Here is a 12,971-nt window from a genome sequence, read left to right as displayed (position 1 = left end):
GTTCCTACTACATCATCATCATCTTTCCCTTATTTTGGCATCATGATGAAGTCACCTTCTTAGTTGTCAAACTAGTCCCATCATTGCACTTATCTGCTCTCTGTATATAAGCCATTCTACTTAGTCCATCAACCTTCTACACTATAATGGTGACACTTCTATCACCACCATGTTTCTATGCATGTGCAAGACACTCAGCAAAGATTTCCTTCAGCTACAACAGCCTAAAGTTGCAGCCAGCAGAAGGTGACACTACTTCTGTTGTCCCAAAGAGGGGTTCTTTACCTGGTGTGCAAGAACCAATTCACACGCTGAGTCGAGATATTTGCTTTATTCCATTTCTGCGCAGAGATGGGTGCTAGGTGGTAATTCCACAAAGCTAGCACACCTCGTTATCCTTGCTTCACATATTTATACAATTAAACAAAGTCATAGAATCATAGAATCGTTTAGGTTGGAAAAGACCTTTAAGATCATCCAGTCCAACCATTAACCTAACATTACCAAGTCCACACTAAACCAGTCAAGGGTAGACTAGACTAAACCATGTCCCAAAGTGCCATGTCTACCCATTTTTTGAACACTTCCAGGGATGGTGACTCCACCACCTCTCTGGGCAGCCTGTTCCAATGCTTGACTACTCTTTCCGTGAAGAAAGTTTTCCTAATATCCAATCTAAACCTCCCCTGGCGCAGCTTGAGCCCATTTCCTCTCGTCTTATTGCTAACTACATGGGAGAAGAGACCAACCCCCACCTCACTACAACCTCCTTTCAGGTAGTTGTAGAGAGCGATAAGGTCTCCCCTCAGCCTCCTCTTCTCCAGACTAAGCAACCCCAGTTCCCTCAGCCGCTCCTCATAAGGCCTGTGCTCCAGACCCTTCACCAGCTTCGTTGCCCTTCTCTGAACATGCTCCAGCACCTCAATGTCTTTCTTGTATTGAGGGGCCCAAAAGTCACTAAGCCTACTGTTAACACCTACTTGTTAGTAGTTGATTATTTCTACTTTCGCTTTGATTTAAAGACCCAGCTCCCTTTAAAATCACTATGCATGCTCAGTGGGTAGGGGTCTCCCTTTGGAGGTGGGTAGCTCTTCCAACAGAGGTGTGGTTTTCATATTATAATTAGCTGGTTCACTTAGGGGACACTAATTAGTGGATCTTGCTGACTAGTAAAAGAGGTGTAAAGGGAAGTTTTGACACTCAAGGATATATGTTCATTGTTTTAGAGATCTCTTGGCCTTCTGCTCCTCGTTATAGATATCCTGGTGCCTATTATCTTTAGTACACTCTTTCAACAATCAGTCATCACTTCCAGAAAACATCTTTTCTTCACAAAAGAACCACTGGCTCCTGTCCTGCAGCTCTCTCCAACCACTTTACAGCTAGCACAAAAGATATGGCAGTCAAGAAGCAAGATCCAGATGCCAAGGCAAACTAGATTTTTTTCTGTCAGGGACTGTGCCATTGTCAAAGCATTCTACCGACATACAGCATAAGTCTTGAAGAGAGGCAAATGTTGCAAGGGAAGTCTGTAAACTCTTGTAACAGCACCTGAGATAGTTTATCTCCCAAAGAGACTTAGGAGAGTTCATTGACTTTTCCTGCTAAGGTGAGTTGCTGTAGCAACTGGCAAGAGGACATGCAATTTTAGCACCACACACAAGCCTGGCCACTTTCTGCAGTCCATCCCAGGCACATCCCTACCTGTTTCTTTTACTGCTCTTTATGGATCCATTGTACATTTCCCCTATCCGTTTTGAACCTGCTGGTACTGTCTGCCTCCTGTGACAATAAATCCCAGAAGCTCACTATCTGCTGTGTGAAATAGCATTTTCATTTAATTGGTCGATCTGTTTTAAGTGATTAAAGTGTCCCCTAGAACTAGTATTGTAGGATTTGGTGAGTACTAGTTCTGCATCCACTTGACTCACCAATTTGATTTTGTAAACCTTGACCATTTCCCATCACTCTTTTCCTCTCCAAATTGGAAAGTCCCAGCCTTTTTAGTCTCTCCTCACAAAGCAGTTGCTCCATTGCCTTGATCACAGTTGTTGTTCTCTCAACTCCACTATGTCCTCCCTCCAGATGCAGAAACCAGAACTGCACAATACTGAAAGTGTGGGTCCACCAGTTTTACATAGCAGCAAAGTAGCACCACCTGTCTTTTCCTCAATAACCTTTCATAAGATGCCTACCTAATGTTTTGATTGCTGCTCCACACTGTGCTGATGGTTTCAAAGAACCATCAAAGATCTCTTCCCTGACCTGTAACTACATGTTACAAGTTCAATACCATGTACATTTAGATAAATGATTTACATTATTTTTCCGTAGATGTATAAATTTATACTGAAGCTCATCTACTCCTTTTACCCATGGAAGGATCTCACAAAACTGAGAAAGCAAGTTCCTTGCCACTGGCCTAATATCAGACTACTTGAGAATGCTCAGTATCATCTACAAACTTGGGTGATTTCATTGTTCATTCCTTCCCCTGAATCACTGCTAAACTTACTGAATAAAGCCACTCAGGGACTGCTAATACTGAAACTCATCCTTATCCTCCTCCTCAAAGGTGCCCATTAAGTCTTAACCCTTTGCTTCCCATCCCCTTCAATTCATAAAAAGTTCACTTATTTTCTGCTGGAAACAGTGTATCACTGGATATTTTACTCATTAATTTCTCCATGTAAAAAATACTTTAAAAGCTTATCAAAAGGAGACCATAAGTCTACAAGCTCTGTGCAGGGATGGGAAAAGCAACAACAAAAAGCTTCTTCCCTTCTCCACTGTCGTGGTTTAGTCCCAGCCAGCAACTCAGTACCACGCAGCCGCTCGCTCACTCCCCCTACCCTGATGGGATGGGGGAGAGAATCGGAGGAGTAAGAGTGAGAAACACTCCTGGGTTGAGATAAGAACAGTTTAATAATTGAAATAAAATAAAGTAAAATAATAATAATAACAATATAATAATAATAGTAATAATAATATACAAAGCAAGTGATGCACAATGCAATTGCTCACCACCCGACGACCGATACCCAGACAGTTCCCGAGCAGCGATCCCTGCTCCCCGGCCAACCCCCCCCAGTTTATATACTGAGCATGACGTCATATGGTATGGAATAGCCCTTTGGTCAGTTTGGATCAACTATTCTGGCTGTGCCCCCTCCCAGTTTCTTGTGCGCCTGGCAGAGCATGGGAAGCTGAAAAAGTCCTTGACTAGCATAAGCAGTACTTAGCAACAACTAAAAACATCAGCATGTTATCAACATTCTTCTCCTACTAAATCCAAAACACAGCACTATGCCTGCTGCTAGGAAGAAAATTAACTCTATCCCAGCCGAAACCAGGACAGTATCCACCCCTTATTCTATACCATCTACATCATGCACAGGCCCTCCCCTTTCCAATGTGTTCTAATTAATCACCACCGCTTTCCCTATCTTGATATACACACAGATATCATTCCTTTCGTCTATGGCCCATCCCTCTAAAATGTCCATTGAGTTCATTTAGCCCATGACTTTGGGTTCCATCTGTCATCACAGTCTTTCAGAGCAGGAGAGGTGGTGTGCAGTGTTGGACTGTTGCATGCTGAAGTCAGTTCTCATTCCAACATGGTTTCATCAAACTTCATTTTCATTAAGCTGGGCAATTCTTACTGCAATACCATTGATGTAGCATATAGCAATCATAATATACAGTATTATATACTTAATATTAACCTACTATATTATTATATTAACATGCAGTTAAGAGATAACATACAGTTAAGAGATAACATACAGTATTATAAAGCAATTAATATCATACAATTCAGTTCATTAGCTATTTTCACCCAAAATCAAATTCCCTTGAGGTACACATTGGGCTTCCCCATCCTTTCGCATCACCCACCAAGTGCACCCAGGTCCTTGAGCAAAAGCAATCCCACGAATGGGTTTGCCTTTGCCAGAGGGGGAAGTAACCCAGACTGTCTTCCCCAGCATATTTTTCATGTGCACTACAGGAACTTTATCTCCTTCTACAGTACGTAAAAGTTTTGATTGGGCAGGGCCAGCTCAATTGGCAGATCCCCTGGTGTTGACTAACCAGGTGGCTTTTGCTAAATGCGTATCCCAATGTTTAAACGTCCCAGCACCCATTGCTCTCAGGGTAGTCTTTAACAATCCATTGTATCGCTCAATTTTCCCGGAGGCTGGTGCATGGTAGGGGATGTGATACACCCACTCAATGCCATGCTCTTTGGCCCAGGTGTCTATGAGGTTGTTTCGGAAATGAGTCCCGTTGTCTGACACAATTCTTTCTGGGGTGCCATGTCGCCACAGGACTTGCTTTTCAAGGCCCAGGATGGTGTTCCGGGCGGTGGCATGGGGCACGGGATATGTTTCCAACCATGCAGTGGTTGCTTCCACCATGGTGAGCACATAGCGCTTGCCTTGGCGGGTCTGTGGGAGCGTGATGTAATCAATCTGCCAGGCCTCCCCATATTTATATTTCAGCCATCGTTCACTATACCCGAGGGGCTTGAACTGCTTGGCTTGCTTGATTGCAGTGCATGTTTCACACTCATGAATAACCTGTGCGATACTGTCCATAGTTAAGTCCACCCCTCGATCACGAGCCCATTTATACGTTGCATCCCTTCCTTGATGGCCTGAGGCGTCATGGGCCCACCGAGCTATAAATAATTCACCCTTATGTTGCCAGTCCAAATCCACCTGAGCCACTTCAATCTAAGCAGCCTGATCTACTTGCTGGTTGTTTTGATGTTCTTCAGTGGCCTCACTCTTGGGTATGTGAGCATCTACATGACGAACTTTTACAACCAGGTTCTCTACCTGGGCAGCAATATCTTGCCACAATGCGGCAGCCCAGATTGGTTTGCCTCTGCGCTGCCAGTTGCTCTGCTTCCATTGCTGCAGCCACCCCCACAGGGCATTTGCCACCATCCATGAGCCAGTACAGAGATAAAGGACTGGCCACTTTTCTCTTTCAGCACTATCTAAAGCCAGCTGGATGGCTTTCACCTCTGCAAACTGACTCGACTCCCCTTCTCCTTCAGCAGTTTCTGCGACTTGTCGTATAGGACTCCATACAGCAGCTTTCCACCTCCGATGCTTTCCCACAAGACGACAGGACCCATCAGTGAACAGGGCATATTGCTTTTCATTTTCTGGCAATTTATTATACAGTGGAGCCTCTTCAGCACGTGTCACCTCCTCCTCTGGTGATATTCTAAGGTTTTTTCCTTCTGGCCAGTCCATGATCACTTCCAAGATTCCTGGGCGACTGGGGTTTCCTATTCGAGCCCGTTGTGTGATCAATGCAACCCACTTACTCCATGTAGCATCAGTTGCATGATGTGTAGAGGGGACCCTCCCTTTGAACATCCAGCCCAACACCGGCAGTCGGGGTGCCAGCAGGAGCTGTGCTTCAGTACCAACCACTTCTGAAGCAGCTCGAACCCCTTCATATGCTGCCAGTATCTCCTTCTCAGTTGGAGTATAGCGGGCTTTGGATCCTCTGTATCCCCGACTCCAAAACCCTAGGGGTCGACCTCGAGTCTCCCCTGGTGCTTTCTGCCAGAGGCTCCAGGTAGGGCCATTCTCCCCGGCTGCAGTGTAGAGCACATTTTTTATATCGTGCACTGCCTGGACTGGCCCAAGGGCTACTGCATGAACTATCTCACGTTTAATTTGTTCAAAGGCTTGTTGTTGCTCAGGGCCCCATTTGAATTCGTTCTTCTTCCGGGTCACTTGATAGAGAGGGCTTACAATCTGGCTGTAATTTGGAATATGCATTCTCCAAAAACCCACAACGCCTAAGAAAGCTTGTGTTTCCTTTTTGCTAGTTGGTGGGGACATAGCTGTTATTTTGTTGATCACATCCATTGGGATCTGACGACGTCCATTTTGCCATTTTATTCCTAAAAACTGGATCTCCTGTGCAGGTCCCTTGACCTTACTCTGTTTTATGGCAAAGCCAGCCTTCAGAAGGATTTGGACTATTTTCTTTCCCTTCTCAAAAACTTCTTCTGCTGTGTTGCCCCACACAATGATGTCATCAATGTACTGCAGATGTTCTGGAGCTTCACCCTGTTCCAGTGCTGTCTGGATCAGTCCATGGCAAATGGTGGGGCTGTGCTTCCACCCCTGAGGCAGTCGGTTCCAGGTGTACTGAACACCCCTCCAGGTAAAAGCAAACTGGGGCCTGCACTCTGCTGCCAAAGGGATGGAGAAAAATGCATTAGCAATATCAATTGTGGCATACCACTTGGCTGCCTTTGACTCCAGTTCATATTGAAGTTCTAGCATGTCTGGCACGGCAGCACTCAGCGGCAGCGTAACTTCGTTCAGGCCACGATAGTCCACTGTTAGTCTCCACTCCCCATTAGACTTTCGCACTGGCCATATGGGACTGTTAAAGGGTGAGCGAGTCTTGCTGATCACTCCCTGGCTCTCCAGTCGACGAATCAGGTTATGGATGGGAATCAGGGAGTCTCGGTTGGTGCAATATTGCCGCCTGTGCACAGTTGTGGTAGCAATCGGCACCTGTTGTTCCTCAACCTTCAGCAACCCTACAATCGAAGGGTCCTCTGAGAGACCGGGCAAGGTGGACAACTGTTTAATTTCCTCTGTCTCCAAAGCAGCTATACCAAAAGCCCACCGGTACCCTTTTGGGTCCTTGAAATACCCTCTCCTGAGGTAGTCTATGCCAAGGATGCACGGAGCGTCTGGGCCAGTCACAATGGGGTGCTTTTGCCACTCATTCCCAGTTAGGCTCACTTCAGCTTCCAGTACAGTTAGCTGTTGGGATCCCCCTGTCACTCCAGAAATACAAATGGGTTCTGCCCCTCTATAGTTTGATGGCATTAGCGTGCACTGTGCACCAGTGTCCACTAGAGCCTTATACTCCTGTGGGTCTGACGTTCCAGGCCATCGAATCCACACAGTCCAGTAAACCCGGTTGTCCCTTTCCTCCAGCTGGCTGGAGGCAGGGCCCCTCTAACGCTGGTCACAGTATTCGCTGTTCACTTCCTGTAAATGTGAATCAAAAGTCCCCTGATCAAGGTCGGAAGTAAAATTACCCCTCTTACTCTGTCTCGGGAACTGCTCACTGGAAACTGGAGCTGCAATTTTCCTGGGAGAACCGCCTTTTCTAATAGTTTTTCCTTGCAACTCACGCACCCTTGCCTCTAAGATTAAGGTGGGTTTTGCATCCCACTTTCTCATGTCCTCTCCATAATCACGCAGGTAAAACCACAGGGTGCCCCGTGGTGTGTATCCTCTGTATCCTCTCTCTTGAGTATAGGGACGTTGACTCCTAATGGCTGAGACACTGGTCCGTGCAGGTGGGGAGTAGGACAGATCCTCTCTGAGTTGTTGGAACTCTTGGCACATTTTTTCAGACAGTTTTTCCACAGCCGAGACACAGGCCCGTAGGGAGGAAGAGAGCTTTTCTTCGTAGTCCCGGAGTTGTCTAGCCACTTCATCCACCGTTGGTGCCTCGTCATCTTTCCAGGCTAGTATTGCCAACGAGTTGGAATACGATGCTGGTGCGCTCCGTACCACCTTCCGCCACATGGATTGTGTGCACCTGACTTCATCTGGGTCTTTGGGTAACTGCTCATCATTCAGGTCACTGTAAATCACCTCCAGCACGCCTAATTCCCTCAGGTACTGGATACCTTTCTCTACGGTGGTCCATTTGCTTGGGTGGTATAAAACATCCTCCTTGAAGGGATACCTTTCCTTCACGCTTGACAGAAGTCGCCTCCAGCGGCTGAGCGTTTTTGCCCCTTTTCCAATTGCTTTGTCAATGCCCCCTTCCCTGGAAAGGGATCCCAGCTGCTTGGCTTCCCTACCCTCTAAATCCAGGCTACTGGCCCCATTATCCCAGCATCGGAGCAGCCAGGTGATGATGTGCTCGCCTGGATGACGACTGAAATCTTTTCGCATATCTCGCAGCTCACTCAGGGATAGGGATCGGATGGTCACCATCTCATTTATGGGTTCTTCCTCCTCTGGTTCTCGTGATGGCCCTGGTTCATCTTCATCCCTTACTAAACGAGCTGATTTTCTTCTGTATTTTTTCTTGTGTATAGGGGCAACTGATACTGGCGCAGGTTGATTCTCTGGTTTAGCCGCAGTGCCTGCCACTGGGATTGGAGTGGCTGCAGTACCTGTGGTGGGTGTTGGAGTAGCCGCAGTGCCTGTGGTGGGTGTTGGAGTAGCTGCAGTGCTTGTGGCTGTGGTTGGAGTAGCCACAGTGCCTGTTGTTTTGTCATCAGATCCAGAGACCCTCTCTTTCCCTTGAGGGTACTGAATAGTGTTGAACAGGGCTCTATAAGCATGGGCCAGTCCCCAGCATGTTGCAATGAGTCGTGTCTCTTTGGAGTTGCCAGGGTGAGAACTTTTTCCAAATACTTTACTAGTTCTTCAGGATTCTGCACTTGTTCAGCGGTGAAGTTCCAAAACACTGGAGGTCCCCACTGCCCTAGGTACTTGCGCATACGATCCCACACACCCTGCCACTCATAACTCTCCAGCCTTGGGGCAGATCTCTGGATGATATTCTTAAATTGCTTACTAACCTTTGTCAAAACCAAAACAATATTCCCAAGAAGTATCAATAGAAGTATCTTAACTGCCCAGGGATGTTCAAAATACTGAAAACTTTCTGTAATGAGGGAGGAAGCATTATAGAATAAGGTAATGAAGGTGCCATTCTGTAGTTCCTCCACAACAAACGTCTCTGAGGGAAAGGTATAATTGCTAACTCTCTCCATGAGGTGGTACCCGAAGTACAGTAATGACTTGTGTATAAAACCCAGATACAAAACCATGCTCAAGGTCAGGATTTTGATAAGGAACCTCCCAATCAAAACATCCTTAATCACTACAGAGCATAGCGCAATGCACAGACCAACACCAAGCTTTAACATGCACAGCCAAGAAAATAACATGGTACAGATCAGATGAACTAATATCATGACCGGCAACTGTTAACAGATTCCTTAATACACTCTAGTTAATCTGTTCTTATCTCAAACCCTTCGTGCCCCACGTTGGGCGCCAAAAAAGGACTGTCGTGGTTTAGTCCCAGCCAGCAACTCAGTACCACGCAGCCGCTCGCTCACTCCCCCTACCCTGATGGGATGGGGGAGAGAATCGGAGGAGTAAGAGTGAGAAACACTCCTGGGTTGAGATAAGAACAGTTTAATAATTGAAATAAAATAAAGTAAAATAATAATAATAACAATATAATAATAATAGTAATAATAATATACAAAGCAAGTGATGCACAATGCAATTGCTCACCACCCGACGACCGATACCCAGACAGTTCCCGAGCAGCAGTCGCTGCTCCCCTGCCAACCCCCCCCAGTTTATATACTGAGCATGACGTCATATGGTATGGAATAGCCCTTTGGTCAGTTTGGATCAACTATTCTGGCTGTGCCCCCTCCCAGTTTCTTGTGCGCCTGGCAGAGCATGGGAAGCTGAAAAAGTCCTTGACTAGCATAAGCAGTACTCAGCAACAACTAAAAACATCAGCATGTTATCAATATTCTTCTCCTACTAAATCCAAAACACAGCACTATGCCTGCTGCTAGGAAGAAAATTAACTCTATCCCAGCCGAAACCAGGACATCCACCCAAGTATTAGCCAGTCTCTCACAGTTGCACACTTTCCAAAGGGAAATAAAAAAAAAAAACCACCACAACACAAAACACATTTTAAAGCCAGATAGTTCATTAGTGCATTAGAGCAAATGCAACTTGTGGTATTTTTAATTGCAAAATAATAATACAAATTAGCATTTGAAAGTACTTCGTCTTAATCATAGCTTTACACAGCTCTAGTCTAAGGCCTCTCATGTTTTTCCCCCATTTGTTACACTGAGTTAGAAAACAATAAAAACTGCATCAAGACAAAAATATATCTTTTATACATATATACATACATGCACACACACTTACATATACGTATAATTCTGGAAAACCACAAACACAATCCCAAAAAACCCCAAAAAGTTTATTTGCATTAAATATTCTATACATTTAGAAATTTGCTGGCAGATTCTAACAGCTTTCAGACTGTAAATCTAACGGTGGGGAAAAAAGAGATTAAGAAGAGATGGTACCAGAGATCTATAACAGAGACAGGGACAATTTCTTAAGAGTTGCACATGATAAAAAAGAAAAAGACAATATTCTGTTGTATTTCAAAACATATCCACTCATAAATGGAAACAATATCACACTTCATTCTGAAAGGAAGACCAGTCTTCAGTTGTAGAGGAAATTTAACTTTCCAGTACTTACCCTCCAAGGCCAATAACCCATACTTTCATAGTTTGTTTTAGGGTAGGATAGTTCAGTGGGAAGGGACCTACAACGATTATCCAGTCCAACTGCCTGACCACTTTGGGGCTGACAAAGGTTAAAACATGTATTAAGGGCATTGTCCAAATGCCTCTTAAACACTGACAGACATGGGGCATCGACCACCTCTCCAGGAAGCCTGTTCCAGTGTTTGACCACCCTCTCGGTAAAGAAATGTTTCCTAATGTCTAGTCTGAACCTCCCCTGGCACAGCTTGGAACCATTCCCACGCGTCCTATCACAGGATACCAGGGAGAAGAGATCAGCACCTCCCTCTCCACTTCCCCTCCTCAGGAAGCTGTAGAGAGCAATGAGGTCACCCCTCAGCCTCCTTCTCTCCAAACTAGACAAACCCAGAGCCCTTAGCTGCTCCTCATAGGACATGCCTTCCAGCCCTTTCACCAGATTTGTTGTCCTCCTCTGGATGCATTCAAGGACCTTAACATCCTTTTTAAATCATGGGGCCTCACCATTGCTAAATAAAGCGGGATAATCACCTCTTTTGACCAGCTGGTTATACTGTGTTTGATGCACCCCAGGATGCGGTTTGCCCTCTTGGCTGTCAGGGCACACTGCTGACTCCTGTTGAGCCTACTGTCAACCAGCACCCCCAGATCCCTTTCTGCAGGGCTGCTCTCCAGCCACTCCTCTCCCAATCTATACTTGTGTCTGGCATTACTCCATCCCAGGTGCAGAATCTGGCATTTGGACTTGTTGAATTTCATCCTATTAATCATTGCCTAATGCTCCAATCTATCCAGATCCCTCAAGAGAGTCAGCAGCACCTCCCAGTTTAGTATCCTCAGCAAACTCGCTACTGGTGCATTCAACTCCTGCATCCAGATCACTGATAAAAATATTGAAGAGAACTGGCCCTAGAATTGAGCCCTGAGGAACACCGCTGGTGACCGGTCACCTGCCAGATGTAGCCCCATTCTCTACAGCCCTTTGAGTCCTGCTGTCCAGCCAGTTCTTCACCCAGCGCACCATGTACCTGCTCATCTCACAGTTGGACAACTTGTCCAGAAGGATGCTGTGAAGAACAGCATCAAAAGCCTTACTAAAATCCAGAAAAACTACATCTACCACCTTCCCTTCATCCACTAGGTGGGTATTACAATTTTATGCTCCACAAATGGAAAGTCACTGTTCTCATAGTCATAGTCCTCCAACTCAGAGGACCAGGCAGCCCAAGGTCTATTAGTATTATTAAAGACTGATTTAAAAAATAACCAAAACATTGAATGCCTCTGCCTTTTCTTCATCCCTATTTATCAGGAGTCTAGGAGGGTGTTGTGGTTTACCCTGTTAGGCAGCTAAACACCACACAGCCATTCACTCACTCCCCCCATCCCCAGTGGGATGGTGGAGAGAATAGGCGGGGGGGGGGGGAGGGGAAGGAAAATTCGTGGATTGAGATAAAGACTGTTTAATAGGACAAAAAAGGAAGGGAAAATAATAATAAAAATAATATATGATGCACAATGCAGCTGCTCACCAACTGCTGACCGATACCCAGACAGTTCCCAAGCAGCAATCACAGCCTCCCGGCCAACCCCCCCCAGTTTATATACTGAGTATGATGTCATATGGCATGGAATAGCCCTTTGGTCAGTTTGGATCAACTATTCTGGCTGTGCCCCCTCCCAGTTTCTTGTGTACCTGGCAGAGCATGGGAAGCTGAAAAGTCCTTGACTAGCATAAGCAGTACTTAGCAACAACTAAAAACATCAGTGTGTTATCAACATTCTTCTCCTACTAAATCCAAAACACAGCACTATGCCTGCTACTAGGAAGAAAATTAACTCTATCCCAGCCGAAACCAGGACATATCTCAATCCACGAGTTTTCTCACTTTTACTCTTCTGATTCTCTCCCCCATCCTGCTGCAGGAGGAGTGAGCGAGCGGCTGTGTGGTGTTTAGTTGCCAGCTAGGGTTAAACCAGAACAAATAGAAAGGCAAATTTCCCTATTCCATTTTGGAACAATACCTGTGACTAACCCACAGAATATTATATGGCTCAGTTAGAGTATAAACTTTGGTTTTATCTTTTGCTCCAGTTTGGGATTTAGCTGTTCTGCAGCTATTTAGAAAGAGCATGGTAATCAGTATGAGTAACCTGCTAGATAATACCAGCCCCACCTCACTTGACAAAAACATTCAGAGGAACATATTTGAGCAGAGTTCAGATGCCAGTTGCTTCCTTCTTTAAGTTTCCTGCATTGTGCACGTTTTAATCTGGTAGACACTTCCTCTACTGACTTTGATTCAGGGAATATGGTCAATATGTTGTGGTTTAACCCCAGCCAGCAACTAAGCACCACACAGCCGCTCGCTCACTCCCCCCGCAGCAGGATGGGGGAGAGAATCAGAAGAGTAAAAGCGAGAAAACTCATGTGTTGAGATAAAGACAGTTTAATAGGTAAAGCAAAAGCCACACAAAGCAAAAAAAGGAATTCATTCACTACTTCCCATTGGCAGGCAGGTGTTCAACCATCTCCAGGAAAGTGAGGCTCCATCACATGTAACGGTTACTTGGGAAGACAAAACACCATAACTCCAAATGTCCCCCCCTA

Source organism: Pelecanus crispus, chromosome W, assembly GCF_030463565.1.
Source record: "Pelecanus crispus isolate bPelCri1 chromosome W, bPelCri1.pri, whole genome shotgun sequence".
NCBI classification, from domain to species: domain Eukaryota; kingdom Metazoa; phylum Chordata; class Aves; order Pelecaniformes; family Pelecanidae; genus Pelecanus; species Pelecanus crispus.
Note: the sequence above shows the minus strand (reverse complement) of the source record.